Source organism: Egretta garzetta, unplaced genomic scaffold (assembly GCF_000687185.1).
Source record: "Egretta garzetta isolate BGI_Z169 unplaced genomic scaffold, ASM68718v1 scaffold33, whole genome shotgun sequence".
In the NCBI taxonomy this organism is placed as follows: domain Eukaryota; kingdom Metazoa; phylum Chordata; class Aves; order Pelecaniformes; family Ardeidae; genus Egretta; species Egretta garzetta.
Genome location: NW_009259250.1, coordinates 1772880 through 1777785, shown reverse-complemented (window position 1 = coordinate 1777785; position 4906 = coordinate 1772880). Strand labels below are relative to the sequence as shown.

Sequence of the window (4906 nt, the reverse complement as noted above, 5' to 3'; positions counted from 1 at the left end):
CGGGCGGGGGGGGGTGCTCGGCCGGGGCGGGGGGGGGGTGGGGGTGGGTGGTTGTTGCAGAAAGGCGATCCCCCAGCAGCCCTGCTGAGATGTTGTCATCGTCCACACCAACATCACCTGCAGCGCCAGGGCCAGTCTGAGATGCATTTGGGCCCCACAGCCTCTTCTGCAGAGCTTCTGCCTTGCCTTTATGCTCCTGTTTGCACATATGCAGCTCACCTTTCCTCCCCATAAGTTTGCATTGGACTCATTTTCCATTTTAGTCTCTTGATTTTTGGATCCATTCTCCAGTTTCTCATGCTCATTTTGGATTTTAGTTCTGTCCATGAGGATGCCTGGAGTCCTTTGGCAGCATCTGCGGCCTTCACAAGCTACCTTTTATTTCATCATTAAAGCCATGAATGAAATTATCAAATAAAAATAAGCCCAAGAGGTCTCTTAGAAAACGTCCCTTCTTGCCAAGCCAGTTTTGCACCTACCTCATATCGATTAACGTCAGCCTGCACTGACTGTGTTTTGCCTATGAGAATACAGCATGGGACAGCATCATTTACGGGAGACATGTCCCAGCTGCTGCTGCGCCTTTATCCACCACACCAGGCGCCGTATTAAAGAAGAAAATTAGATTAATCTGACGTGTGTGTTGCAGAGAGACCACGTGAACTCATTATTCTCTTCTAAATACTTACAAGTATTTGTGAGTGCCCCCAGGAGCCCCCTGGAGCTCTGTACTGGGCTGGTGTCTCCCCTTCTGTCTCGGTCAGACTCCTGCTGCCACCATCCCTCTGCTCACAGACCACTGTGCATGGGGTATCCCACGCCTTCACACTCAGGTCTTGTATACTCTCAGCATATTTTCTTTATCTGAAGGGAGGCCCAGACCGATGTCTCTCAACCCGTGCTTCGTGAAGGCAGCCAAGGCTTCTGTGAGACCCCAAACCCTGCACCGGGTCAGGAGACGCCGTGGAGGTGGAGCGGGGCCGCGCCGCCCCTTATGGACTGTGCTGAAGTTGAGAGGTGCCCCAGCTCACCAACAGCTACTGTGTGTCCCAGGGCCACCCTTGGTCAAAACGTGGAGCCGCCCCCTGCCCAGCACGGCCTAAGGCTTCAGGAGCCCATCCTGACCTTTGCAAAGCCATCATTTTACATCAGATCCACTCATGGAATAGAAATGAACTCAAAGCTCCAGCCTCCAGGTGCTGCCGCTCTCTTTCATTAAAACAGTCGCAATGCGTCCAGTTGGGCGGTTTCCAGTGTTAGTTTCTTACTAATGGAGGGGTTTCTTACTAAGGGGGGATTTCCCCCCCTTGTGAACATAACAGCTCGCAAAAACACCAACCCCTTGGGCTAGCATGTAGGAAATACAGGTGCTTTTGGTCATTTGATGGCAGCTCTTTGGAAGTCCACCTTGAACGATCTTGTTCGCATGTTAAGCCTTTTCAAGTGAAGCCGTAGAGTTGGGTCTGCATTTTCGTTAGATATCCACATGCTCAAGGAAATGATGAGCACGTGAAGTCCTGTGCATGTATAAAGAGGGCAACCGAAGCAGTGGGTCCTGTGTGTGATGTTTTTAAATGCAGTGAAAGTATTTATTTAAGGAGAGGAAGGAACAGGTCTTCCCCCAAACCCTCGCAAGCAGATGGCTTGCCGCTGCATGGGCAAGTGATGGACGCGACTGGTGGGGCAAGGGAAGACCTCAGAAAAGCACCAGCGGGGAGAGCCCACACCGGTGCTCGCTCCTGCAGCCAGCTGGGCCCCCCGCAGAGCCCCTGGCACTGCACTGCTGTGGCAGGAGTAAAAGGGTGAGAAAAAGGGTGAGAAAAATACAGCGGCGAGACGAGCTCCAGCCGCTGCATGGGCAAGTGATGGACGCGACTGGTGGGGCAAGGGAAGACCTCAGAAAAGCACCAGCGGGGAGAGCCCACACCGGTGCTCGCTCCTGCAGCCAGCTGGGCCCCCCGCAGAGCCCCTGGCACTGCACTGCTGTGGCAGGAGTAAAAGGGTGAGAAAAAGGGTGAGAAAAATACAGCGGCGAGACGAGCTCCATGCACGAGGCACCAGCTCATCCCCGGCCAGGCAGACGAGGGGAGGGTTTGCAGCAGAAAGGCAAGCAGGCGGGTTCTGCAATGGCACGATTACTCAGGAAAAAAAAACAACCCACGTTTATGACACATGGCAAGCCACCCATAATAAAATAGCTGTGCTGGAGCGAGCACCCTGAAGGTACAAAGAGATAAGAGCGCTCTTCAATCAAAGCAGCTGCATTTCTAGTGCATGCTCATCAGATTTAAAAAAAAAAAAAACACAAAAATAACCTATAGCAGTAATTGCATTAGTTATAAAAGCAGATCCCAAAAGGCCAGCATGTTTTAAGAGAGGAAAGAATACCCAGTTTTAAAGGAAATAAATATCCCTTTCACCTGGATCCATTCCAAGCGGTCCCTTCAGGTTAGGAACACCCCGCTGAATCCAGTACAAAAGAGCAGCAGCTGTGGTTGGGAGCCAGTGAAGTGAAAAAGTTTCCAGCAGTAAATCAGGCCTTGACTTGGAGAAAAATCAGTACATTTCATTCCATGTTTCAATTTTCTGGATAAAACAAATGAGAAAACCTGGAATGGTTAACTCCCTCACTTCCAGCTCTACAGGGAATGGGTCTCGGGATGGAAAGCGTCAGGGGAAAGCCCTGCGGGCTTATGGTTAAGAGTTAGGGTTAGGGGTTACATATTAGGGTTAGGGGCTACAGGTTAGTGTTAGGATTAGGGCTTAGGTTCCGTTCTGCTGGCAAGAAACAGCCAAACTAATGGGAGCGAGCAGGGGGTCAGGATTGAGGGAGCTGCCATTCCCCCAGAGCCTGCCTGACACATGGCTTTTCTCCACCAGGATCTGAGGGAAGACACTTTCCTGACTGACTTCATCCCAGTTAGGCCCAGCACGAACCACAAGCAGCCGGTGTATTTTCTTTCTCACTCAAGTGAGATGCCAGCTTCCCGAGTAGCCGCTGCCCCACATGCGGCTTCCCTGCGGGTAGTGCTCTGCGGCAGACCACTGCCACCGCAACCGAGGTGGCCCCAAAGAGGTTTCTGTCAACGCTGGTTCCTCTCACTGGAGCAGATGGGCAGCAGAGCGCTCCTGTTCCTCGCAGAGCATTTAGCGTCCCTCCGTGGGCAATGCAGATCCGTGCCGTGCATCCCTCGGGGTTCACTGCAAGCTCCATCTGCATTAAACCTGCCACTCTCCAGCTGCAGAGGAGCATTGCCTCTGCTGGGCTGGATCTTCATGGTAGGTGCTCAGTACAGCAGCATTAGCTACAGGGATGAGTTACGGCCCATCCCCATCCCAGGTAAGTGGTTAGATAGCTGTGGCAAGCGGCACATCAGCTAAGCTGCCTGCTCCAATTCCCGGGATCGACCTTTTGTGCGTAGAGAGTATTTACACGTTCCTCCTGATCCGTCAGCGATGCTCAGCCTCCGGATTCAGAACTGAGGTAACTTGCAGGGGGCCACCTTAAAAGTCATCAGTCCCAAATCCTCTCCTCTCAGTAGTGAATTCTGCCGCTTTCCCTGCAATTCAAGCGCTGCTGTGGTATTGCTGTGCAGAGGAGACCCACCAGAGGAGGACAGCCTCTGCTCCACAAAACGGCCATGTGGCTTAAATAAGGCTCAACACCTGGCTACTAATCAGTTCACAGAGATTTTTCTTGTGTTATCTCCTTCACCCTAAAAGCTAGGCCTAAAACTAGCTCAGTGTAAAAATCCTATACCATAAAACACTTTCCTTAATATTTAAAACCACTGTAGGCTATTCTAATTCATTTCTATAGGTATTACAATAGCAATAAGTACTAATAGTACATAAAGTGATCTTCAGTTTAACAGCCGTGCCTGAAACCTTTCAAACTGGTAGTAGATCAATCACACAATTCTACGACATCCAGCAAATTTGCTAACAGAGTTGCTCTGCCATGGAACCGGTTGGTGTGGCACAACCTGTAGAGTCCTTCACGTAATCCCAGAGAGAAGTGATAGATAAAAATGTGTGAACAGTAGAAAAACCCACCTTAAGTAGCTAGATTAAAATAAAAGCTACCCTTAATCCAGCCCCGATCATAAATCCACCAGATGCCTCCTATCTAGTTATCTCATTTTTGTATACCAGTCCTTCTCATGTTGATAATCCATCCTCCTTTGATGTCTGTAATTTTATACAGAGCCTCATCCAGCATAACGAAGCCATACCAGACAGGCTGCCCTGGCTTTGCCATCAGGCAGGAGCTGGAGCAGGGCTGGGGACCCGGCCTTCCAGACGTACAGATTGCCAAAAAGATCTGGGCTACCACTCATCCTTTTTTTAGACACAAATTTCCCTGAAGGCCTTCAAATAAGAGAAGAAATGTTCCACTGCTGGTTCTGACTACGCAGCCTCTCCTCCTGCACTGCAGCGAGCAGTGGGCACAGCCCAGGATTTTCCTGCCGTGCCGGTGTTCATCAGCCCTGCAGGAAGCAGCAGGATGGGAGATGGGGAAAGGGAATCTCTGCAGCGCCTGCCCCAGCATGCAGAGGCCCATGGAGCACACGGGGCACCTTCTCTGCTCCAGAGGACGTGGGTGAACCTCTCGTCTCTGTTCTTACCAAATTTCATTAAAATTGGAAGAGAACTGGATGCACAGAGGGATGAAACAGCTGGCTCCCACCAAGTCAATGCTATATATCTCTGAGGCTCCTCTTCCTACCTAGGGGCTTTCTCAGAACAACAGAAGAAAAAGGCAAATTTCCCATTTGTCCAAGAGCCCAACTTGCAGTTTGTCAGGCCAACCCAGATGGCCCATCGGCTAGCCAGAACCGCTGGGGAACAGCTACCACCGACACTGCTTGCAGAGGACGGCCAGCCCACCACAACCCCCAGACAC

At 51.0% G+C, this 4906-nt stretch overlaps 1 protein-coding gene across 1 annotated transcript in view; it reads right to left on the bottom strand.

Moving 5' to 3' along the window:
* The window catches only part of TRMU (tRNA mitochondrial 2-thiouridylase), a 25472-nt gene that overhangs the window by 1798 nt on the left and 18768 nt on the right, over positions 1 to 4906 (bottom strand). The window contains exon 11 of the transcript XR_004841635.1: positions 2421 to 2586. The gene's annotated coding sequence lies outside the window, so the exon portion shown is untranslated. The remainder of the gene's footprint in view (positions 1 to 2420; positions 2587 to 4906) is intronic.